Here is a 27499-nt window from a genome sequence, read left to right on the forward strand (position 1 = left end):
GTGTTCACTGCTATGTTCTGTCTGCCACATGGTAAGCCGTTAATAAATATTTGTTGAATTAATTAAAGAAGGAAATTAATTTGTAAAAGAGTAGCATAATCTGAATGAAGTTAAAAAAATTCATTAAAATTGATTTTATACAGTTCTCTAACACCTGAAGCTTAGTGTTAATTAGATTTCTACAAGGAGCAGAAATTGTGGGAGTACCCCGGGTTGTGTGATTTTATTTTTTAGCATGGGCAGGCTCTGGGAATTGAACCTGGGTCTCTGGCATGGCAGGTGAGAACTCTGCCACTGAGCCACCGTGGCCCACCTGTGGGATTTTATTTTAAAGGATTTTGGGGGAGGTAAGAAAGAAGCTCATGGAGGACGGCCATGCAGGAGTTGCTCATGGAAATGGAATGCCATACAAGTCACTGTGTAGGGTACAATCACTGACCTAGTACCTGGTTCTAGAACTTAGTGGTACAACAGAATCACCTTGGGTGCTTACTAGAAACACTGTTTGCTGGACTGCACCTGCAGTTTTGGATGCAGTAAGTCTGGTGTAGGGCCCAAGAATATGCCTTTCTAATGAGTTCCTAGTTGAGCCTGATCTGGTCTGGGGACCACATGATGTTGGTATGAGTACTATGACCTAGCAGTATGACAGCCACTTTATTCACTTGGAACAGTCTAGGGCTTGTGACTTGGTTTCTTGAGCTTTATTTCCATATTCTTGTGTGATCTTACTTTTATACCAACTCTTATTTTTATCTTGTCTTCTCCTTACTCATGAATTCTAGTTCCTCATCACTTCTTCTTTCTGTGTGACCCTGTCTTTGCACTACTTTACTGCCTGTTAACTGTGTCTGTATGTCTCATATTTGAAGTTCCCCAGATAATTTAATGGCTTGGTTGGATATTCCAGTCACTCTTAAGTGATAGCACTTATAATAGAAACTTCATGGTTCCTTCGCTCTTGCAAAGATGCCTGGCTAGCAAGATCACATGGAAGAAAGCATGATCATTTATATAGAAGACATCTCATATAGCTCTGTTCAGTAGGGGCTGTGATAATGAGTGCACTCCAAGAGTTTTTGTAACAATGTGCATGTGTGTGTGGGGGGCTGTGGGTGTGGGTGTGTGTGTATCAGGGAATTTGCATGGAGCATCTGCTTCAATGTGGTTAAGGATATTTTGTAATAGTGTGGAAGAGAATACTTGCATTCTACTGCCAAATTAATCATACATTAGCCTAGTAATAATGGACACATCTTTGATTTTCTCTGTGCTTCAGTTTTCCTAGTGAAAAAAATGGGTGAATGGGACAGGATGAGCTATAAGTTCCCTTCCATCTGTAGTGTGCTATGATTTGATGAATTCAATTCATTTGTGTACGCGCATGTATGATCAGGTCAGCCCCCATTTCAAAGTTGCTATGATCCAATTTGTTGTAGTTGAACATTATATTCTATTATTTTCATTGGCACGAACAACGAGGTGGTTAAGAGTGTCAGAGTCAATTTACTTGGGTTTGAATTCTGGTTATGCCACTTTCTAGCTGTGGGGTCTTGGGCAAATCACACTCTTTGGACCTAAATTTCTTCATCCATAAAATGAGGATAATAATTTCCTTAAAGTTTTGCTGGATTAAATGAGTTAATACATGTAAATCTATTTAGAATATTGGGAGTGAATATATTCATATTTATATGAAAACATATATTTCATGAGTGAATATGTTTAGGAAAGTATCTGGCACATGGAAAAGACTAAATGTTTCTAAAATTATTTTTATGTATTTCATTAGTGCTATATTTTGTCTACTTTAATACTTGTGACACATTGTGCATGAGATTCTTAGAGTTGTGATTTGAATATGGAGTCATCAAAAATTCATGAAACAATTTGGGAAGTGTTCAGTCTTTCTGATATTTAAAAGGCTTTATGAAAGATTGGGGATAATTCTGCCTTAAAAGTTTGGAAAAATTTACCAGGGAAGACATCGCTCTTTAGTAGAATTTTGTTCTTTTACTTAAATTTTCAACATATCATCATGCTTCACAAGATTTCAGCACAAAAATTTTGCATAACATGTTCTTATATCTTTTATAAGGCATATAAAATATGTCTGTAGGGCTTATAGTGCTGTCGCCTTGGTTATTTGTGTTGCATCTTGTTTTTCTTGATCACTCTACCTAGAGTTTTAACAATTTTATTAGTCTTCTTAAATAACTAATCTCTGACTTTGTAAATTCCTTCCAATGTGCATGTGTTTGTTTCATTCATTTCTGCTCTTATCTTTGTTTCCTTCCATTTTCTTTGGGATTGTTTTGATTTTCCTTTCCTTACTTCCTGAGATGGAAACTATAATCTCCTTTAACACTTCTCCATCTGTTTTACATAAGTTTTGATAATTGAACTTTTGTGATAACTTATAATATAGATAAAGACCTTTTTTCCAATTTTTATTGTGATTCATTCTTTGACGCATGGGTTATTTAGAAGTTAGTTTCTTAATTTCCAAATGTAGAGGTTTTTTTCTAGTTATTGTTTTGTTATCTATTGCTAATTGAACTCCTCTGAAGTTAGGTTTTAATTTCTTGAAATGTGCTTTATGACCTAGCATATATTCAATTTTGGTAAATAATGTGCTTGAAAATAATATGTGTTTTCAGTTGTAGTTTTAGTGTTCTGTATAGGTCCATTTGGTCAAATTTGTTAATCATGTTGCTCAAATATTATATAACATTTCAAATCCTATATCTTCTTTTAGTATCAAGTACTGATGCAGATACGTTAAATTTCCACATTGATTGTAGATTTGTGTATTTTTTTGTAGTTCTGCCTACAGTTATGCAAACTTTTAAATGTTATATTTTCTTGGTGAATTGAACATTTTATTATTATAAAATGTCTATCTTTATCTCTAGTAATGCTTTTGCCTTAAAGTCACCTTGATCCAATAATATGGCTACAACTGTTTTTGACTTGATTAGTGCTTGCTGGCTTATCTTTTTTTTGTCCTTTTAATTTCAATTGTTATGAATGCTTATGTTTCAGGTGACTCTCTTATAAATAACATATAATTGTGTGTACGTAAATGGATTTATTGTTTTCAAAATTTCAATGAGAAGTTTCAACCATGCTGATAATTAACATACTCATATATATATTTACACACATGAAGAATTAATAGATATACATATAGACATAGAGTAAATACATGATTAATATTTCATTTCAGCCATTTCAAACTAATGGCTGCAAACATCATGCTATTTCATCCTTAAATGCTTTTGCGAGGATCTCCCAAGAATAAGGTAATTTACCCACATAAGTACATCACCGTTATCATATCTAAGAAATTTAACAGATTTTACTAATATTACCTTTAACCAGTCTATATTCCAATTTCTTCCACTGTTCCCCAAACTTCTAATTGTGTTATAAGTGTGCAAATGTCCATTTCGTGTTATCTTAAAGTTGGGTTTAAAACTGATTAGATTCCAATTAAATGTCCCATTGCCATTAAGGTCAGTTGTTGTGTAGCTGTTCCTCTTTTTAAAGCAGTGGTTTTCAAGCAAGGTTAATTTTGTCTCCCCCTACCCAGGGACATTTGAGAATGTCTGGAGACATTTTTAATTGCTACAACTGGTAGGGTGTGGCATGGGGTGCAAGTTGTATCTAACATCTAGTTCCTGGAAGCCAAGTGTGCTGCTCAAAATCCTACAAAGCAAAATCACAACTTTCTGTGACAAAAAATTATGTGGTCTGAAGTGCTGAGATTGAGAAACACCATTGTGGAGTAACAGTACTTTTCTGTCTAGATGCTTTTAGGCTGTCTTTTTGCTTTTGTTTTCAATGGTTTCACTACAATGCAGTCATGCATTTTGTTTTTTGTTTTCATTTTTCATACTGCTTGGGGTTTGTTGGAATTATTTTTAGATGTGTGAATTGATGTCTGTCATTACTTTGGGAACATTCTCAGCCATTTCTTCTTTAAATATTGTTATTGCTTAAGGATAGATGTAGGTTTCTTAAGCCCTGAAGATTTTACAATGTGGAAACCACTAAAAAACACAAGCAAAGTTGTGTATAAATGGTATTAATTATTTGTAGTGATAAAATAAATCACAATATGTTTCAAAAACTTTTTAAGAACACAAAATTTTTAAAAACCACATAATGTATTAATTGGCTGTCTGGCATCTCGATATCATTTTCCCCTTATTTGTTGTAAGCTCTTTTCTTTTCTTATAGCAACAATCTGGTTATAACATTTCTGTTTAAGGGAATAAAAATAAATGTAGAAGCTTTCCCAGCCCAGGGCCCAGCCAACTAGCAGGAAGTATGTCAGAAGTCACTTGAACTCAGACCACACGTCCCTGTGTTAGATACATCAGCTTTTCAATCAATCTTTGTTCAAAGTCCAGTGAGATCCAAGACTACTGCTCACCAGCAGAGAGAAAATGCTCAAGGGAATGGAGAAGCTCTTTTTCCTTCCAGATCCAGAAATGACCTCCATTCTCTAATCCCAAGAATGTAAGTTATCCAAGCAAAAATGGCAAAGTTATGGCTTCTTCCTGCGAATCAAGAAGGACACTGATAGCCACCTGGTCTGGGGGTTGAGCAGGGTAGCCCAGCAGAGAAGGCTGGCCTCCAGGATGGAGACTGAGTTCTTAGGATCAGTGGTGTGTTTGTTTACAAGGATGGGCACATGCAGGTTGTGGATCTGGTCGGGAAGAGTGGGCATTCGGTGACTTTACTAGCTTTGGATGGTGTATTAGTTAGGATTTCTCGAGAGAGACAGGATCAACAGGAAACACTCACAAATATAAAATTTATAAAAGTGTCTCACATAACCATTGGAATGCAGAGTCCAAAATCCACAGGGCAGTCTGTGAAGCTGATGATGCCGATGGAGGGTCTGGACGAATGCCACAGGAGAGGCTCACCAGCCAAAGCAGGAAGAGAGCCTGTCTCTTCTGAATCCTCCTTAAAAGGCTTCCAGTGATTAGAGTGAGCATCACTCATTGCAGAAGACACTCTCCTTGGCTGATTACAAATGAAATCAGCTGTGGATGCAGCTGACATGATCATGATCTAATTCTATGAAATGTCCTCGTTGCAATAGACGGGCCAGCACTTGCCCAACCAAACAGGTACCATTACTTGGCCAAGTTGACACATAAACCTGATCGTGACAGATGGGAATTCCTATGAGAAAGCCATTTTAAAAAATGGGTGGAATTGAAGGAATTGGGTCAAAATCAGAAGGTGCCAGGTTTCAGTGATAACGAACTACCCCTGGTGATGAATGGTGAACCAGACTTGGACCCAACTGTGGCTATGTTACCTGGTAAAGGAGGGGAATAGCTAGGGCTTCTCTCTGGGAAAAAAGGGAGTATACATGACTGATATAATATCCTCAAGGTTGGCTATGAAAGCTGGTATCCTAGCCGATGATCACCTGATTGGAGAGACTGCAGAAAATGCCAGCCATGACGAGGTGGTGGAAAAGGTGAAGTCAGGAAGCCATGCTATGTGTTCCCGCTAGTGGACAAGGAAAATGATATGCACCACAGTGAGCAGAAGATAAAATTCAAGAGAGAAACTGCCAGTTTGAAACTGTTACCCCACAAGCCCCAGGTTGTAAAGATGACGAAGGGAAGCAGTGGCTGTGGGTTTTACCTGAGTGTAGGTGCAGACCAGAAAGGTCAGACCATCACGCTCATTGATTCCAGAAGCCCAGTAGTGGAGCCTGGCCTAAGCAGCAATGACCAGTAGTTGTTGTCAATGGCAAGTCTGTGGAAGCCTTTGGTCATGACAGTGTGTTGGAAATGGTTAGGGAAGGGACTTCACTGTTGGTGGTGGACAAAGAGATGGACAACATGTATAGATTGGCTCATTTTCCTCCATTTCTCTACTATCAAAGTCAAGAATTGCCCAATGGTTCTATCAAAGAGGCTCCAGCTCCTACTTCTGCCTCTCTCCAGGTCTCAAGTACAGATACTATAGAGGAAGTCGGAAATCAGAAACCTAAACTCTGCAGGCTGTTTAGAAGTGAAAATGGTTATGGCTTTTGCTTAAATGTAATTTGGAATCTGCCAGGCTCACTTGTCAAAGAGATACAGAAGGGCCGCCCTGCTGATCTGGACATCAAGATGAAGACATCATCACTGAAGCGAATGGAGTAAATGTGCTGGATGAGCCATAAGAGAAGGTGGTGGACCAAATACACAGCAGTGGGAAGAATGCTGTGCTCTTGGTCTGTGGAAAGAAGGTCTATGATTATTTCCAGGCTAAGAAATTCCCTATTGTTTCCTCCATGGCTGACCCATTGAATGACCCCCTGAAATCCGAAGAAAAAACACTGGCAGAGTCAGAGCACAACTCATGTACCACAAAAGAACGAGCCTACAGTATAGACTCCTCTTCTTCCTCCAATTCTGAAGCTACAAAGATGTGATGAGAACAAATAACAGCTTTGGCTAATAGTTGTTTCTGGCGATTTACTAGGAATCCTTTCTCAAGGAATGAACTGCCATCCATTTATTGTCCCTGCTCGAGAAGAACTCTAGAAACCAGTTTATCATGTGTGATTGTTTTCCTTTGGCATTTGTCTTAGGGGTGGCTATTGCAGATGGCTTATTTCTAGTCCACTTAGAAAAAGCTAAGACTGGAGCCACCTTCTTTTCATGTGCTATCTTTCAAGCTTCAATTTAACTACATTTTCTTGTATGGTTATAATTCCTACTGCTATAAGCTCCATGAACATGAAGATAATTTATCAATCTTTATATGTAAGAACAGAGAACACTATTAAATTTATGCTTTTGTAAGAATGTCATGGTTGTGAGAATAAATAACATTAAAAATGTCTTTTGAGTATGCTTAAAAAATAATTGTAGTCTTTCTTTTAGCATGGATGATAAAAAATATTTATTATTGATATTTTACATAATGAGAGAAAAAAATGAGGAAGTGGGGCCAAATATAGCATGCTCTTTTGAGATGTTTACTGTAAAAGAGAACACAGAAATATGGAGAAATGAGGGCAGGGAAGAAGGTCACAGGTTTTTTAAATTTTTCTTTTAAGGTAGAAATATTAAAGAATGTTGGCTTGCTAACGTTAATGATTAAGTAGAGAAATACAGGAGATGGGAATTATTTCAGGAATTTATTCCTTGGGCAGATGTATATGAAGAACTGGAATTTAATGCACAATTAGAAGTGCTGGCCTTATCTGGGGTTTTTAGTCTGGAGTTCACAGACTACCAAGGAATCCATAGATAGAATTCAGAAAGTCTGTGAACTTCAATGGCAAAAAATTACATCTTTATTTTCACTAATCTTGAACGGAAATTTAAATGTCACTCATTTCTTTCAATAATGAATGTAGTCAACAAATCAGAATTAAGCTACCAATACAGATATTTTAAAATCATATAACAGCTTTTGCACATATCTTGAAGCGCCATTTATTCTCCTCAGCACATCTAGATATGGTAGTTATTAGACTATCTATCAGATCATCTTATATAATGCATTAATAAACACATATTTTACTATATCACAATATTTTAAATATTTTGATAAATGAATTGTAATATAATTTGTGTCCTTTGTAATCTTAGGCATTCTATTTATGCATTTAAAAACATTGCTCTGTAAATAGCCCATAGGCTTCACCAGCAGCTCATGACACAAAAAAAGATCAAGAACATATGCTATAACAGGAAGGGAGGCAGAGTATATGTGTACAGAAGCAAGAAGTTTAGCAGATCTGAGGTTGGATATTTGAGATATTTTTTGCTGACTGCTTCTAAATTTCTCAGTTAAATAAGAGACAATGTCATCAGAGGAGACTGAGAAAGGGGGGAGGAGATAATGGAGATTTGAGGATAGGAAAGAAGGTGTGAATTAATTTCTAAGAGAAGAAGAAAGCTAATTTACTAGGAGAATGCAAGATTGCAGGGCAGTGTCCAGTGCCCACTTGTATTTCCAAATTTAAAGGGAGACCACAGTTTTATGTTTTTCTCCTGCACTGCTCAGCTCCTTCTGTATAGGTATAGGATGAGTCGAGAATTGAGTTTGCAAAAAGAAAGAATTTTTACCAACCTGAAATTTAGGATCTCACGGTTTTATTGAGAGATTCCTGAATTGGGTAGCATGCCTTCCAGGAAACAGAGAGGAGCTCCATGGGGAAGTACTAAGGGCAGGGTTATCTAGACAGGCTTTCATAACCAACAAGGAAGCTAGCAGTATAAATGACTCCATTGGCTGTATCAAGATATTTATACTTATTTAGCTAATGCCAAACCAAAGGGGCTTGGACTCCTAAGTTAAACTGGAGCTGGAGGAATATGCTTGGGTGGCCTTAGGTTTCCTGCTTCTGGGGGAGCCTGGCATTACAAGAAACAAGAACAAGCAAAATTCTGGTTTGCTGACATGAGATTTAGCATGAGTGACTCCATCTTGTTTCCATGTGCATTTTTAAACAAGTTTAACGAGGGTTAGGGTTTTCTAAAAGAATGGGTGAAGGGGAGAGAAACAAGGAAATTAATGGTATATACAGAAGAGTGATTCTAAAAGTAGACTTGTCAAATCTCGGCTGTATAAAGAGGGAAGTGAGAACATCAGGTTTTGGGATCAATGGATAAGGGGTTTCTATAAGTTGGCTGAATTTGTAGAGTCAGGGATGCTCTAGTAAATAAACTAGAGAATCATGAGGTGAACTGAAGAGAGCAGAGACAAAAAATGTTTTAAGCCAAAGTGATGTTCACAAATTATGGTTTAAGGGGGTGAGAAGCAGGCAGATATTTTAGGAAGGTTCATAAGCTAATGACTAAAATGTTGACATTACAATCAGACTTTCTCCTTGACTCTCTCCTTCCTAAGTATCCATATCTGACATTCTATTCATGCTCATAGAACAGGATGAAGTTGGCTTTGCCCTTCTTATTTGAAAGACACGTGCTCACTGTCCCTTCTCCTTATGGAGTATCAGTCATCCTACTTAAGAAGACAATGGCTGAGAATTAGCATATACTTAATGTCTGCTTTGTGCTCTGCTCTGAAGCACTTTCCTTGTAACTTTCAACAAGACTTCACCACAATTCTGTGAAATATAGATTACTAAACTGAAGCTTGAAGAAGGAAATTTATAAGACTAATATAATAAAGGTAGCAACTGATAGGACTGGAATTTTAGGAACGAACTAACTATAAATGGTTTAGTCTTTCATGCCATTACCTGGGATACGAGTCTTATATTGACACCATTTGCAGGATATGCTTATACAGAAATGTAACATGGTTATTGTTGATAGCTCTCTGGAGAAATCCATTAATCTTATTAAATAACAGCAAATAGAACGTATTTAATTTTGCCATAATTAAATGATTAGTTAGATAATTGAGAATTTGTTTGTAGTTGACTGGTAGTAAGACAAATTAAGGGCTTGAACATATTAAGAGTAGCATTTCTGTTAGTTCCAGCTTAAATACTTTCCTTTCTCATTGTGCTTTCATCCTAACCTCATTATTATTCATCATGACATCCTTACTGAAAACAGTAGTTTGAATTTAAGAAATTTATTAAATGAGCTGATGTCCAATTTTTCTTTTCTTTTTTTTCCTTGTATTTTTCTTTTATGTCTATCATCTTTGAACCAGCAATCTCAGTTTTAAGGACATTTGAGACTATTTAAATAAGTTGTCCCTCAAATCCTCCCAACTTAAGAGTATTTGAAAGTTATTTGAATTCTTCCTTTCCTCTCTGTCATCATATTGTTTTCAGTTATAATTTCTGTAGGTCATGATTTAAATTGTTCCTATACAATACCATTAACAAATTAATTATAAAATCCATGGAGAGAAAAATCAAATTACTTGTTCAACAGCATGTATACCAAGCATGTGGTAGAGTGATTAGATTTTTAATTTTAATTTTAATTTTTTGAGTGATTAGATTTTAAAAGTATCATTGAGTGCTTTATGTGCTGCCTAAATTTAGCACATGTATTATAAGGATAAAGCAGTTTAATTCAAACTTCTAGTTCGGCTGAACATATTCATTCATCCATTCATGCATGCATCCATCCATTATTCATTCATACATGCACTCACTCTGAAATGTTTACTGACTTTCCAATTTATGCCAGGTACTGTGCTAGGCACCATGATTGCAATGACAGACAGGACAGATGCAACTTCGTCCTCGTGGAATATAGTATACATTTCAAGAGACAAGAAGGAAAAAGATAGTCAGGGTAGAAGGAGCTTCTTAGTAATGGAAGATGCTTCCAGACAACATTCAGCTTGGAAGGCATCTGCTCATAGCCTAAACTCTGGTTCCTTTCTTGTACAAAAGGATATTGTACAAAATCAGTGCTGTTTCTAAAATTGTCCTTAACCATAAGGAGCCCTTAGAAATCACTGGGGGTGGGTTGAGGAAGGGTGGGGAGACAGCTTGGGTCTTAGAAAATGCAAAAACAAGCAGACAAAGAACAGGCAAGGAGGGCCCAGTCTTATATTTTCATTCAGTTGTTCTAGGGTGAAGGTGAGATAAGCCCACTGTTGATTTATACAATGCCTCTGTGCACTAGAGACAATGGTACCTTTCTGGTGAGTGCAGCCATTTATGGGACGTGGCATGCCAGTCAGACATTGTGCTGGGTAGGCAGTCCCATGTGGGGGACTGAGGTTGGCGAGTAGAGCATGGGATGGATTTTAGTTTTCTTTATCCTTTTGATCAGACACATCTGTGTAGGGTACAAACTGCACAGCCCCACGTGGTAGCGCTGGTGTGCCTTAGGGATGGAAAATGCTTTCCTTCTGCCATTCTTAGGTGAGCCATTGCATAGCCAAGAAATTAGGATTTAAGGGATGAATTTAATTACTGAATCATTATACAAATATTCCTTTTTGCTTTCTGATATATTGGAGTAGACAGAGGGAAGCACCTGAAATTTCTAAATTGTACTCCAGCTGCCTTGATCTCTGATAATGATTGTATAACACTTATCTTTTGCCTCTGTGATTGTAAAAAAACCTTGTGATTAACCTTCATTTGTACCTATTTATTCAGTTTTTCAACTTTAGAGCCTTGTAATCACTAAAGACAGCCCCTAATATTTATTAATGAAGGGTCTTGGGTCAGTCCAGAACTAAACCACACCGAAGTTATCTTGATAACCAAGACTCTATCTAATAAAGTGGGCCTGCCTGACATGTGCAGTGGCTTAGATTTTAACCTACAAGTCACCTATATCTCATTATAATACTAAAAATCATGCCCATCTTCATATTAAAGCTGCCATTTCTTGCATATGTTCTGTGACTAAGCATGTAATCAATCTGCGCCTGCTCAATAATTAGATGACCTCTAATTACATCATCTGCCCATCTAAACTCTGCCTATCTTTTTCTCTAATAAAACAATAAAAATTACTGCAGTTCAGGGGAACAGTTTGTGGGCTGACAGGCCATCTGCTCTCTTGCTGTGGGCCTAGTAGTAAACCTTTTTTCTCTCTAGAAAGCTTGGTGTCTCAAGAATTGGTCATTTGAACACATTGGGCCAAAGAATTCACTGCCTTTGTCCAGTAACAATTGTTCTAAAAGATTCCCTAAAGTGAATGTTGCCTGTGAGCCTCTAACTGTCTGATTATTGTGTAGATGTGTTTTAGGAAACCAAAACTCTGAGTTTTTCTTTCTTTCATTGGATTTGTTTTAATGTTGCAGAGAATCGACCTCTTTATGTCCACATGGTGCCCAGTATTAGAATAAATACATCAATAAAATAGCCTAATATATTATCTACATAGAAATCATTTGAGTATTTCTAAGCTCTACCTTTGTCTAAAGTTTTCATGATTGGGTAAAATTAATAGCCCTAATTTTAATGCTAATAATTACAACATAGTAAATTTGTTGGCTATCCTCAATGGACTATTTACTGAGATTTGTAAGGGTGAATTTCTGTGATCAGAAACACGAGGATACCAAAAAATTATCTTCCTGGTGAAAGTAGTAATGGGGGACTAGAAAAGGTTGTGATTAAAAACTTAAACTTAAAAATATTAAAATACTTTGGTGTTTTCAGTATTTGACAAGTTATTTCTAGGAGAAGTGGTGTTCCTCTGCCAAATTCCAAATATATATAAAATCATAATAATAATGCCAGAAACAGTAAAATAGAATTGATCAGGGAGATATTATCTAGGTCCAACTAGGGCATAAGATAAAAATGACTTTGAATTCTCAGGGGGAAAAAAAAGGATAATTACTTTTCAGATGCTTTGGCTTTTCTGAAGTTTCTTGGTCCAAGATAAAGTAATGATTTTGGGAAATGAATGCAACAGATCAAAATAGCTCTCTTTTAAAAAAAGACCTAAATATAATGGTCATATTTAGGAAGCAGTGGTAAATTTTTCTCTTAAAAAAAAAATGAAACTAGTCTTCAAAGGAGGAAGAACAAAGGAGGGAAAAAGTGTAGAAGGCAGTTAAATAACTATGATGAAAGTGATTCAGAGGACTTAGGGCCATAATGAATTATGAATATATACCTGAAGTAGTTCTAAGATTTGCAGTGGTCTTCAGGTTAGTTCTCCAAGCCTTTTGACATGACCAGAAGCTTTCACAGCTTCCTCACTATATGTTTTGACAAGATTTCTGGCTTGTCTTTTACATTTCCTGTCCCAGACCTTGAATTAGTCATTTCTTCAAGAAGCCACCATTCTTTTATGTGGAAATGGCATTTGGAGACCATCCACAATCCAAAGGTTAAGGAGACTCATTGCTACTGGGTAGATCAATGCCTCTGGGCTCCTTTGTGGACAGAAAACATACATAATTTTTAAAGATAAAATATCTCATCTTGATGTCTGCAATTTAAATTTAGGACCACAGAATTTTTACTTAAGATCATTGTAGTGGCTTGAAGCTATATATACCCCAGGAAAATGTTGTTCTTAAATCTAATCCATTCCTGTGGGGTGTAAACCCACTGTAATTAGGACCCTTTGATTGGGTTACTTTAGTTAAGGTATAGCCCAACCCAATCAGGATGTATCTTAATCCTATTACTAGAGTCTTTTATAAATGGAATACATATGGAGGGAGAGAGAGAAAGCTACGGAAGCTAGAAGCTGAAAGGAACGAAACCTGGAAGAGAAGGGACAGACCAGCAGATGCTGCCACGAGCCTTGACGTGTGACAGAGGAGCCAAGGATCACCAGCAGCCAGCCTTGGGAAGAAAGAACCACCTTGACAATGCCTTGATTTGGTTGTTCTCATGGCCTCAGACTGTAAGTTAATAAATTCCCATTGTTTAAAGGTAACCCATTTCATGGTATTTTTCTTTAAGCAGCCTAGGAAACAAAATCATCTATATTACGTGTATTTCCCAGTTCTCAAAGGCAGAATATGATAAAATTAGAATAGCCCTGTTACTTTAGCTCATATTATACAGCAGCCTTAAAATAATTATGCTGTTTTAGTTTCCCTGACACCGCAAGCAAATCCATGAAATGGTTCTGGTTAAATAATGGAATTTATTTGCTCATGATTTGAGGCTGTGAAAAAGTCCAAATCATGGCATCATCATGGCCATGTTTTCTTTCTCCAAATTGTGGCATTCTGCTGACTACTGGCAGTCCTTAGTTCTTAACTTTACTGTCACATGGAAAAGCACATGGCAATGCCTCCTGGTCTCTCCCTTAATCTTCTTGGTTCCATTGATGCTCAGCTGCTCGCTTCCTGTGGCTTTCTCTTCGCCTTTCTGAATTTCACTCTACTTATAAAGGATTCCAGTAACAGGATTAATACTCATACTGATTGAAGTGGGCCACACCTAAACTGAAGTAACTTCATCAACATCAAAAGGTTCTACTTACAATGAGTCCATACCATGGAACTGGAGTAAATTTAAGAGCATGTTTTTCTGGGGTACATACAGCTTCAAACCATCACAAACACCAATACTATTATCACCAGTATAATTAATGAGAACATTCAAAATTATTTTTACACATGCTGTCACATGTTGCATTTTTTATAATTATACCATATTTTTTATAACTATACTGTATCTACATTGTCTAGACATGTAATTCTTCTAAGCCTTATTTAATCTTAGTTCTAAAAATAATTATATTCTCTGCATATTTAATTGTCTTTAGTCATACTCTACATATTTCACATACTATGTCCTCTTGGTTCTAGTATATTCTTTAGGAAGGGTTCAAGAAAGCAATATTTCTTGCATGTTAATGTTTCTTGCATTTTTGTATGGGAAAAATCATATGTGCCCTTTATATTTGAAGATCAGTTTTGCAGTATCTAAAATCCTTAATTCACATTTTCTTTCATTGGATATCTTAATATGTTACTCTATTTTGTTTTGTAAGAAAGTGAGACTATTAAAAAGTCTATTAACAAACTAATGTCATTCTCTTTTAAGTCATTTGTGGTTTTTTTGCCTAGGTGTTCAAAAATTTTTTTCTCATCCAATTACTTTACTAGAATATGATAGTCTCTAGTACATGAACTTTTTCAATATATGGTTTCCATTTTTTTAATTTTAGGAGAGTTTTTGAATAATGGTATTTAGTATTTGTTTTTTTCTGTTACTTTAGTTTTCGTCTTCAGGAAATACATTTGTATTCATATTTTGAATTTTTTCTTTTTTTACCTATTTTAAAAACTTACCAGTTTCTCTCAGATTCTTTTATATTCCCTTTACCATTTCTATTTTTCTTTTAATGTTCCTCATTTTTGTCTTGTGATATGATAGCTTTGTGAGGGATTTGACCTCCATACTTCACTCATTGTTATGTGACACTAGTTTTCCTGAAATTTTAGGAGACTTTGCTCATATAACTTTGCAACCTTCATAGTGTCTTCTATTCTGTTGTTTTTGTGTGGTGTTCTAAAATATGACAACTTGCCTCTTAGATTTCCTGACTCCCTTCCCCTTCCCTTCTTTTATCTGGATCTTACATTTTTTTAATCTCTGTTTTGCGTACCCTGCCTGACTTTTCTTCCACTGCCAGCAGTTTCTCCTTAAAGTGGACCCTCTCCTAAAAGGGGACCATGAGAAGTCAGTTTCAGGAGTTCACAGAGTCAGGAGGCTACAATGATCAACCCTTTTAGCTCCCTTCAGGGACCTTCTTCCTTCATAGGATATTGGATTGAACCAAACATCTCCGCTTTAATTTTTGTTTCCAAATCAGACTGCTGCGCTTTCCAATGATTAGCTGTTGGCTCTTTGGAATTTTTCCTGGTTTCAGTTCCATCAAAAATCCTATTACTTCCTCTGCTTTCTTCTGCTCAAATGCTGATCAGGCATATCTCTCGGCTATTGGCAGTTTTCCTTCACCTACTTAATTTTGAGATTCATGGGAATACTTTTTAACCTACTGTTGTCTATGGGCTTTTCTATGTAGTTCTGTATATATTTTTATGTTGGGATTCAAGACCTGTTGCTGATACCATCTTCCCAGAATAACCTTATACTGCATTTTGATAGATAATTTGTAGTAGGTACCAAATTTTAAGAAAAATATATAAAAGAAAATTAAGATTGAGAGCAGTTTGGCCATTAATTATTATTGCTGTTGGTGTCATTATTTTTCAAATTTGGAAGAAATTGAATCTCACTTGATTTACATAAGCAAAGCAGCTTTTTTGATACTGGTCTTGGAAAACCTCTGTGGTTCTGAGATAGCAATAGCGGGGAAATAGTTCTAGAAAATAAACTAATACATTCAAGTTGCTCATGGGAAACTACTTACCCATAGTCAAGAAATAAACTTCCTGATGTTTTTGACATGCATATATTACAAGAATATGATAATTATCTGAGGAAGGCTTTTTCCCTGAATGTATAACCATTTCCTTCTTTAACACATCTGTATTTTTAACTTAGTTGTGTAAGAGTTTCAATAGGAAGGTAGAAAAACTATTCAAGGTTGTTCTTTTAAAAATAAAGATGACAGTGGGCTTATCAAGGTCCTATGGGATCGAAATCGCTTCTCTGGATGAAATTGCCTCACTGGATTGAACAGCTAGGAAGGCAAAATCATTTCTTTCAGGTGACCAGAGCATCTTTAAGAAACTGCTAATATTACTACTAAAGGTTTTATCCTTGTGGGTCATGAGAGTTAATGCAGCTTCTAGGGAAGGGAGGCAGAGTGCCAATAAGCAAAAGTGTTAGAGAAATAAGATCTGATTCTAATCTTGGGGTCACCATTTATGATCTATGCAATTTTAGGTAAATCATTTAATTTATTTGAGCTTTTAGCTCTTTGTCTCTGAAATGTCTATTATTTATAATTAATGGCAAAATAAAAGCCCTTGAGATCATTTAAAATAATTATATTGCTATTATTTAAATGTTAATCTTATTTCTGAGGAGTAGCTTACATACATTAAAAACTGTACTTCTTCCTCAGTTTCCAATCTTCATTACCTATCCATATACTCAAACCAGAAACCCTGTTACTCTCTGCCTCAGTTAACATGAAACCAATCACCAGGGTCTATAAAGTCAACTTCCTAAATATCCCTGAAATCCATCAATTACGTACTGTACCCTCCACTATCATCTTATTTCAGCCGCTATTATCTTCTGTCTGAATTATTCCTAAAGCATCCTTATGAGTTTCCCTACCCATGGTCTTATACTTACCAAAAATTGTCTGCATGGTGTAGCCAGAAATGATTTTTCAAGAGTGCAAACCAGATTTATGACACTTTCCTTCCTCAATGCCCTTTAATGACTTTTATCATATTTAGACAAATTGCCAACTCTTTAACATTGCTTGTAAGGCTGTCATCTTTTCAGCCCCATTGGTAACACTACTATAGTCCTTGCTCATTACTCTTTAGCCCAACACAACTACCTTTGGTTCCCCAAATGTACTGTACTCTTACTTTACCTCTGCAACAGGGCCCTCATCTGGAATATATTTTTAGCTTCTCCGTGTTTCAGAGTCAACCCTGACTCTCCAAGACTGGATTTGTTATCCTTCCCATGTACTCCCACAGCACCTTAATTTGCACTTATTTCGCATTGTACTTGCCTCTTCATTAACAGCTATCTGGATTCAAACTCAACCTCCAAGCACCAAAGAAACAGAATATGAAATATTCATTTTTTTATCCCTTGTGCTTCACTAAGATATTTTTTTGATGAATGATTTAGCACATTGTTTCCAGAAAACTCACTCTTCAGTCAAAATGGTGTGCTGTACTTCTCTATTCAGACTTAAGAGATTATTCTGTATCAAATGACAAAAATGTCTCCAATTTTGAAGGACAGGAACTAGTAATATCTGACCAACCTCACACACCTTCATACTTTCCTGTAGATGTTACATATTGTGTTCTAGTATTTTAAGAAAATCTCTGACAGATGTAATGATGATTTTCCTAATAGTTCTTTTATTTTCCTTCTAGATATTAAGCAGAATCTTTGCTCCAGGTTGAAATTGTTCTGTATCCCAGGAAAGTCATGTTCTTTGACCCTGATTCAATATTATTCAGTGGGAGCTTTCGATTAAGTTTATTCCATGGAGATATGACTCACCCAGTTTTGGGTGAGACCTTTAGCTTAGGAGATGTGTCTCCATCCATTCAAGGTGGGTCACTTATTGGAGTCTTTTAAGAAGGACCCATTTTGGAAAAGGCTTCATCCCACACAGCCAGAGACCTTTGGAGATGAAGAAAAAAAAAAATGTCCCAGCAGAAGCCTTTTGAAATGAGAGGCCTGGAGAGAAAGCTAGCATTCTGTACTATGTACCTTCCCAGCTGACAGAGGTATTTTGGACCCATCAGCCTTTCTTGAGCTAAGGTATCTTCCTCTGAATGCTTTTAATTTGGATATATTTATGGCCTTAGAACTTTAAATTTGCAACTTAATAAATTCCCCTTTAAAAGCCATTCCATTTCTGATATATTGCATTCTGGCAGCTTTAGCAAACCAAAACAATTTTACACATAAATATGTGTGCCTCATAACCCTCTGTGATACCTGCTTTCTTTCCCTCAAATGTAGTGCCTGACACTCTTGAAAATACAGTTACCCATGAATCATTCTCGTTTGTCTTGTCTTACTAAACAAATAAATCACATTTTTATTGTTCTCAGTGGGAAACCAAAAAGAAATAGGTTGATTACAAACAGAAAGCCATTGTAATCCCTGGTACTTCTAAAGAGGAAAACAAAGACAAAAGTAAAAACAACAACAGTAAAAAAGAAGCACAAAAAAGACCAAGGTACTAGAGGGAGAAAAATCGTTTGAAGTAACTATTCATTCAAAACCTCCATGACTACCCTCTGTAAAGAGGATAAGGGAAAACTACTTCTCACGGGGGAAAGATTTTACTGACTGTAGCAGGGTCATGCTGTGGAGCCCTCTGCCCACTTTCCACATTCCAGATTTCCCCTTTTCAGGAATGTGGAATATGTCTGATCAGAACAAAGCCTACCCAATGGCTCTCAGTACAGACAGTGTTTGTCTACCTGCTTCTCAGGTGTATCTTTTCCCACTATAGGGATATCAGGAAATAAAAAGAATTATTACCTTTAAGACTGCCAAAGAGGGTTCTAATACCCTTCTGAAAATGTAATGGATCTTTTGTTACTATTTATTTTTTAAAAACTCAGGACATAGCTCAGCTAAGTATGTGGATCCCCATTTCATCCTAACATGTCTGAAACTGTATGAGTGCATTGTTTCAGTAGAGACATTACCAAATGACTATCAGTTTGATAAGAGAATCAACATTATCATATTTAAGGTAATAGCAGCATGTTGACATTAGTGCTGTAAGAATGTCCATGGACTCTGGATAATTTTAAGAACTGAAAATCAAGGGAAAACTCAGGAGTTTCACCAAATGGAAAGAAGGCTAAACTGAGAGCTTGGAATCTTGAGTGCAGGTCATACTCTACCACTAACTTTGGAATCCTTAAAAAATGCATGAATATGTGATTCAGTTGCCTATCTTACGGAAATGACAGTGGTTGTATTTAATATCTAGTATTACTGGGGGTTAAGTGAAATAAAAGAAGTCAGTGGATTTTGAGATGTTAAAAGTGCTTTACCAAATTTACTCTAATTGTCATGGAAGCAACTGAAGTACCACTAGCATACAGAAGACCTGGACGACTCCTGGTAACCCCTCTAGTGGGACTCAAATCAACCAGGCACCCTTTGTGGTCAACATTTTTAAGTGTTTTCATTGAAAATATATGATGAGGCAATTTAAAAATATAGTAATTTGTACCTTATAACTGAGACCAAAGTAAATGATCCAGAATGACTTTGCATGTATTCATATTTGACTTGTACTTTTAAAATGATTTTGTGCATAGACAATATAAAGTGTGACTTACAGTTGTCCTTTAGTGGCCAAATGATATATAGATATAACAGCTGCGATCAGTGCTCCACCTGTATCCCTCATTCTTATCACTTCAGTGCATCCTGGCCCATCTTCCTTCTTCTAGCACCTGTGAGTCATTGTCTGTGGGCCTTCTCTTTTGTGGCCTTTTGCCATCACCATGTCACCTGAGGTCGGCTCGGAGTGCTGGGAAATTGACACCACTCCTTCTCTGCCACCAGGCAGCCTTCAAAAATTCCTGTCTGGTATTGGTGTATAAATACCCCAGCTCCCTTGCCCCTTAGGGAAAACTTAAGCTTGTTCTGAATATTGACTCAGAATTTCTCTAGGGAGATTAAACTCCAGTTACCCATATCTGTTTTAAATGCACACTTTTGCCTGAATCTGTTCCCTCTCCCCTACTCAAAACTCCTGCATCTCCCTAATAAACAACTGGTATTTGAATCCTGTCTCAGTATTTCCTCTAGGAGAATGCAAATGAAGAAAATGAAATTGCACATTGTATTTCCAGTTACCTTATCACTGATCTTTTTAGAGTCCTTTTCCTTTGTTGTGGGAAGGGCAAGCAGCCCCATCTCCACTCCTTTCACTGGGGGACCATAGATTGTGAGAGAATGGAAGTCTTCTTTTTAAAAATGCCAACTTACCCAAAAGGGCAGCCTCCTCTCTCTTCGTCCTACCCTTAAAATGCCTTGTGGTGAAGGATAGTCCTGGTTGGTGTTAAGACATCGTCTTTGAACTGACATCTCTCAGTAGTCCTGGTTGGCAGGTGGATAGCTCAGGCATTGGTGTTTTCTGAGCTCAGGATGGGGGGATCCTTAACTAGACAGCAGGAAAAGTCCTACCCGTGCAGTGTCACTGGGTTGTTAGGTAGTCTCCAGTAGTGAGTTGAAAGGCTCTCAGAGAAATTCAAGGAGGTATTGTAAGAGCTTGTTGAGACAGGGACAATAACCCTGGGGCAAAGGTGAGCTAAGCCAGCTGGGGAAAGGAAATGCAGCCAACTGATTGGGTGGCATCCTCACTGTATATTCTTGATACTGATCAAATGTGAGGTTCTTTGCCCAGTGTGCATAACAGTCAAACTATGATATTGGGCTTTCAAAATGACAGTTTATTGCTACACAAAGCAAGGATAACAATGCTCTATCAGTCTAAAATCTGTCTTCTCAAACTACTGTAACTCTGATAGCTTTGTGGTATCAAAAGACGAGCAGGTTTTAGAATAATGAGCACAATGGCTCAAGATGACAAAGTTAGAGGTGATCTAATTGTTGAGCATGTGAGATTGATTACATTCTTAGTTACAGAACACATATAAGAAAATGGTAGTCATAATGTGATGATCGGCACGATTTTTAGTATTATAATGAGGTATTGGTCACATATAGGTTAAATTTTACGTTACTGTGCATGCCAGGTGGGCCAATTTTGGTAAGATCCAGCTTTGTCTAATAAAATAGCTTAGGAATTAAATAGTTTATGCTCTGTGATGACTCAAATCCTTCCACTAATAAACATTAGGGGATTGTCTGTGGTCATAGGACTCTAAAGTTGTAAAACAGGATAAGGAGATAGGCAGGGAGTTTTTACAATCACAAAGTTATACAATTATACAATTACTTTCAAAGATCAAAGCATCCTGGTTACAGTTCAGTGGGCTTTAGTAACTTCAGGTATTTCCTTTTGGCTCTTCTACAATATATTAGAAAGTATGAGAAAGGTATCTATATAATGATTAAGTTATCTAAATTATTTGTTCTTTCTTAATTTCTTGGTTACACTCTGAGTGAGGTCTAGAAAAACTACCAGTCGGGTAGAGGTGAATTGCTTCTAGCAAATCCATGGGGGAGGAGACTATTGGAACCTGGGTCTTGGATGCTAAGTACTGCACTGGTTAGTGGGGTGGGGGACATGGGGTGGGGCGGACTCTAGGTAAACAGAACTCAACATGCAAGTCATAGATGCTTAAAATAGCTAACATATTTACTTTGTGAAAGCATTTTCACAGTTCTTGCTGCTGCCTCTGCTGTCATCACTTATGGAATTTTGTATTTTAATTTTTAATTAGTATATTTAAAAAGTAGTTTTAGATACCAACTGTGACAGGAGTTATAATTACTTAAAAATTTGAAAGATTCTCCACCCATCCCACTCCCTCCAAAAAACTCATTATGACTAAACTCAAAGCTATCACCTGATGGCTGTTTAAGCCACTGCTTCTTGGCTGGCTTTTCTGATCTTTTCCCAAGACTTGTGGGTGATGTCACTGCTTATCATCTCCATCATCACTCATCTCTCCTCCCTGTGGGCCACCCGCACTCCAGAGGTCAGGGCAGCGCAGGTGATTGGCAACGTTGGGACTGAATGAAGAGGAATTGCCTTAGATGAAATGACTCATTACCTTCTACAGCCTTCCTGCTGATACAGAGAACCTAAAATTTCATAAGCGATCTGACCAGAGACATATTAAAAGCATAGTTTAGCTGTAGGTCATCTTTTTGTTTATTTTTGCTTTTGTGTTCCAACAAGACACCAGGAGTCACATTTACTAGCTGGCTGGCATATTGGGTGTTAGTTCTTAAAGACACATTGCTTAATCTTCCAGCTCCGTGGGACCCTATTCTTGAAGCAGGTTTTTTTGTCAAGAATTTAAAGGGAAGTGTCACTCCATGGGTAAAAATTCTTCTATGAGACACTTAATGTCATCTTGCTGCCTAGTTTCCTAAACTGGGATTATATTTTAATAGAGGGTGATTTCCTTTATGGCTAAAAGGAAATCTATGCTCAGAACATAGCCTAGCATATAGCTGACACATTTTTTAAAAAAAATCAATGAATATAAGAAAAAAATTTTAAGGGCCTATTTAGCTGTACATCTACAATATAATATTTTTTGTTGACAAAAATTCACTTGTATAACACATATTAAGAGCTTTAAATATAACTTCATACCTTCTGAGTAAAGTTATAAGACTCCTGGGAATTTATTCTAACTAAATAATCAGAACAGAAAGAAGGTTATATACAAAAAAGTTGTAAATAAATATCCAACAGAAAATAAAATGGTTTAATTATTTCACTCAATTGAGTAATAGGATTTATTGTGAAAATTTCTAATAGAAAAATTATGCTATAATGATTATGTTAAGGAAAATCTTTATTTTGAATTATGCAATTATTGATTGAACACTTATAAATCATTTGAAACAATGCTTCAATCTGAAAAATAAAGAATATGCCTGATATTTAGGGTTAAGAAACATCAAAGAAAGCTAAGAGTAGTTGCTTATGTGGCAAAAAAATGAGGTGGGAAAAGATAGCATCTAAATTTCCCCCCCACAAGCCTTGTAAAACTATTCGACACTAAATTATGTACATGCCTACTTTATAAAAATAAAAAAGGGAGCTATAAAGAGATTTGAAAGTTCAGAAAAGACTAGTGAAGATTATATATTTATTTTTTAATTAAAATTATCTAAGAATTTATATCTGTTTGATTTGGAGGGAATTATATGAAAAGAGGAAATAATAATTGCTTAGGGAATCTCTTTCAAAGGTTAATGTAAGAAAATAAGAAATATTATGCCTTCTCTCCCTAACTATTTTTGTTTAATTCTTCTAGCAATGCCATACTTATTGCGTTTTCTGTATTATTAAATTGTTGACACTGTCGTGTCTGCAAGAGCAAAGACCCATCCCAGTATTCAGAATGTAAGTTCATTCTTGGTGTGTCTGGTCTGCTAATGCAGCCAGAATGCAATACACCAGAAATGGGTCAGCTTTTATTAATGGGATTTATTAAGTTACAAGGTTACAGTTTGAAAGGTCAAATGGTGTTTGGGATTTCTCTGTCAGCTGGGAAAGCATGCGGCTGGTATCTGAGGTTCTTGCTCCCAGTTTGTTGCCTTGTGCTTCTGATTCCAGTGGCTTCCTCTCTAAGTGTCTGCAAGCCTTCAATTAGCTTCTCTGGAGCAAAACTCTGTGTTCTGGCTTTCTTAGCATCTCATGGGAAGGCACACAGCAATGTCTGTTGGGTTCTGCATCTCCAAATGTCTGTGTCTCTGTAGGCTCTGAAGCAACTGTTCTCCAAGGGCCTAAGCTTCCTCCAAAATATCTCCTATTTCAAAGGACTCCAGTAAACTAATCAAGACCCACCTTGAATAGACTGCATCACATCTCCATCTAATCAAAAAGCCACAGCCATAATTGAGTGGGTCAATCTCCATGGAAACAATCTAATCAAAGATTCCACCCTAAGCAATAGGTCTGGCCTCATGAGATTGGATCAAGATGGAAAGAAAATGGCTTTTCTGAGGTATATAACACTTTCAAATTAGCACAGGGTCTCTTTGTTTCTCACTGGCCTGGGAGGACTTCCTAGGCCAGTAGGAGGTACAGAGTCTGAGAAGAAGGCAGAAACAATTTTTGCCACCAGAATTATTTGAAGCCTGTGGGAAAAACTAGGTTGTAACCATGAAAGGTTGCTAAGGATACAGACAGAGGAATGTGTGTCCAAAATGACTTCCTAGTGTAAAGTCTTCTAAGGTGAATAAAAGGGACCAAAATTGGAATTCAAAGAGAGTCAAAGAGTAGGGAATACAAGAGCAAAAGAGAGTCTGGTCAAATGCTGGAAACAATACAACTAGACTTTTACATTTTGTTGATTTCATATTTTGTGGATGGCCCTGTTCTACTTAAAGAGCTCTAGGCAGAAGAAACTTCTATTCTTCCCCAAACCTCCATCTCGAGTTTATGTCTGGAAAGTCTGATAGGTTTCATTGCTTGCTGAGGAAGGAAGTGAGTTCTGAAGAAGTATTGTTCCATATCATTCTCATTGAACTATGTCCTGGAGAAGTCCTGGTATTGCCAAGCATCTGATCCTCTGCAATGATGGGCTCTTCTCATGTTCTTTATTTTGGATAGTCATGTGCCATGGAGTGGTGCCAGAGAGGGAACTGTCATAGAGGGAGCCAGTTGGAGTTGGCAGGTCATCTCAATAAGCCTGAGGTAGCAGGTCTTCTGTTTCTCCCATAGGTGGGTGGTATACATATATCAGGAGGACACGCAGTTATCATCCCCCTGGATATTTTCCTTCATACTTGTCCCTGGGTGTGCTGGATGGTTCTTTGGAGCATTTCTTTGAAAAGGGAAAAATTCCATAAGTTTTTTAGATACTGGCCAGGTGTTCCTATTATTGGGAAAATGGCAAAGAAGCAAGAATGGAAACTCGGTGTCGTCGTTAAGTCTATGACTTTGCATCCCATAGTGACTGGGGAGGTGGATCAATTACATTATATATAAAAGAAATGTAAGAGAAGAAATATTTGTTGTCCTAATGACATAGATCAGTGGGTCAACCATCTGTGAAGGTTGAGTAGCAGAAACACATGGTGGTTGCAAATGTGAAGAGCTTGGAATAGCATTCTAGAAAACCAGGATGAAAATTTTGGACTTGGGCTAAAGGCCAGGTAATTGGCAGCTCATTGAGCAGAGATTTTAACAAAGAACAGTGACTGTTGTGAACTTGGCTAAAAGATGGCTCTGGGACAGGTTTTGATGAATTCAAATTGTAGATGAAAAGTTTTACATTTAACTGGAAAAAAACTTCACTTCTGGTAGAACTGGAATTTGGTACCAATTAAATTGATGAAGTATCCATTCATAAGTACTATTATATTAATAATAACAATAGTTAGCAAATGGTTGACTGTTATGTGTGAAGTACCATGATAAATATTTTAGGTGCATTAAGTCATTATATAAAACCCGTTAAACAATAATATCTTCCATTTTTATAGATGTGCAAACTGAGTTACAGATATGTGATTAGATGGTTAGTAAGTAGTTGAAGTTGTGCATAAAAGGTGCTGTTAAGCAGAGAATGGAGAGAAGACGGCAGGGTGGAGCCCTGTATGACTAGAACTGAGCTAGAGGAGTTTTAGCTCTGGCATTCCTGACTCATGTTTAGCAGCAAATAAATGAATCAACACCCTTTCCTTCTCCATTGGGATGTATAGTCAAATGATTTTGTATTTTGTTCATTTCTATTTCTGTTAGCTTTCTTGCCCTGTCGCCTTGTAAAATATTCAACAGATGAATAAAAATCATATTTCATTTTTAAACAGTTCTTTCCTCCCTCCAGCTATTTTCGCCATTGCTTGCTTCCATTAATAAAGCAAAATGGGCTAGTTAAAACATTAATGTCAAATGGTGAGAATCAGGGATCATTTTCCTTGTGAGTTACTGAAATATAAGGTTCTGTACCAGTAGCAATGACTGATGGTGTTCTCAGAGGAAACAAGACCTCTGTAAAATTGTGAGCATGATTAATGGTTATTTCATCCTCTGTTTACATGGCACAGTTTGCACTCTATTAATCCTGGCCTTTTTGATATATGCTATATTTAACCATCCCCTTTCAATTTTAAAAAATGGAATGAACATATGGTATTTAGGCTTATTCTCTTCACAGGTACACATTGCCTAATATGTACACGATGCTGTTCTAGCTTTGGGCATATAGATTGAATAAGATGAAACCATTCTTAAGTTCATATAGGTGAGTGTGAGTCTGGTAGAGGTAAATATTAAACAGATAATTCTACAAATAGTTGGTTTTTACAATGGTGTCAAGGGAAAAATGTAAGGTTTTTGTGATATCAGGGATACCCATTCTATTGTTACTTCCAGGGAAGGGAGGTGGGCCAGATCATAGAATGCTTTATAGGCTTTTAGTGGATTTTATTCTGAGAATAATAAAAAGTCATTAAACGGAGAGACTGAAGAAGTAGACAACTCCAGTAAAAGACCAGTGGAATGGTGACGTCATCAAATGTAGGGTCTTGCCTTAGTGTGGTAGCCTCCAAAAAAAAGAAAAGTACACTTTAGAAAGATAAGTATGTATCAGTAGGTTCTGGACATTGACAAAATCTTGATATTAGAAAGAACAGGAAATTTAGATGGGAGAAACTAATTTCAATTTTTTGACATGCCAAATCCTATGTAATCTTAGAATATTCATAGGACTCCTTTATAAGCAACCCAGAACTTCTGTTTTCCCTAGAAATATAGAATTAGAAACTATTTCCAGAGCTTCTGTGTACATTTTGAACCATGGTTGACCAGTGGAAGGGGCAGGTTTTTCCAGTTTGCATAAAGGTGACTTCAAATTTGCATACAGGTAAGTAAATGAAAGTTCATTCATTCATTTAAAGTATTTATCTAACCCCCTACTAAGAACTAGGCATGTGCTGAGTTTTCTGAGTGCCTGATGATGATGCTAAGAGAGTTTAGTATAGAAAAAAGACGATGGGAACTAGAGGAAGGCCCCTTTATGAAGATTCATTCAAGAAAAATCTAGTTATGTTTAACATAGAAACATGAAAAGCAGTGAACAGAAAGAGATTATGGATAATAGGGATATTAAGTAGAAAAGGAATAAATACAGCTGCTGATATATATAATCACTTCACTCAAGCAGCCTTGAATTATTTTAAGCATAGGAAACCCTTGTTGAAATAGTTTGCTGCTGGACTAATCTCAATCTAAAGAAAGCCTACTCTCTGTTCCCAGACACCCTCCCTTGCTCTGCTTGCAGGAATGAAGCATCATGTGAACTAATATTAGCACCTTCTTCCTCTTGAAGGACAAAATCAAAGGCCTGAGTGGTCCACAAAGAAAGAAGGGCCTCCCCGAGGATAGGACGTGCTGCCCAAACAAAATGGAGCAAGTGATCATTACTCAATCTTACTGAATCCTGTGAATTTTACTTAGTTTTTAAATTTTTTCTGCTTTCTCTCAGACATTTCTTTGCCTATTTGGGGTTATAAAAACCGAAACCATCCTTCCCATTTTGGTCTTGGGAAGTTTTTCTTCCAGTACCTTGATGATCCATCTTCAATAAACTCACATTCTTACCAAGATAAAGTGACTTGTTTTTCTGAATGATGGGGTCCAGGCAGGCCTGATTATTTAGGACCATGTCTTCTGATAGTAACACTGCTAAAACAAAATGCCATACAATGGGTTGGTTTAAACAATGGAGTTTATTGGCTCACAATTGTCAGAGAAGAAAAGTCCAAAATCAAGGCATTAGCAAGACC

The 27499-nt window shown here is 36.8% G+C and overlaps 1 long non-coding RNA gene and 1 pseudogene across 2 annotated transcripts; both read left to right on the plus strand.

Annotated features, from left to right (window-relative positions):
* The first annotated feature begins 454 nt into the window (after positions 1-454).
* Positions 455-27312, plus strand: LOC143682413 (uncharacterized). Of its 2 annotated transcripts, XR_013175121.1 has the most exons (4): positions 455-536; positions 3230-3305; positions 26461-26577; positions 26970-27312. It is a non-coding gene; the product is annotated as an uncharacterized LOC143682413 (long non-coding RNA). The 2 variants fall into 2 exon arrangements; XR_013175122.1 differs by lacking the exon at positions 26461-26577.
* Positions 3652-6454, plus strand: LOC143682162 (Na(+)/H(+) exchange regulatory cofactor NHE-RF3 pseudogene; annotated as a pseudogene).
* Positions 27313-27499: the final 187 nt, after the last annotated feature.

This window comes from Tamandua tetradactyla, chromosome 5 (genome assembly GCF_023851605.1).
Source record: "Tamandua tetradactyla isolate mTamTet1 chromosome 5, mTamTet1.pri, whole genome shotgun sequence".
Taxonomy (NCBI): domain Eukaryota; kingdom Metazoa; phylum Chordata; class Mammalia; order Pilosa; family Myrmecophagidae; genus Tamandua; species Tamandua tetradactyla.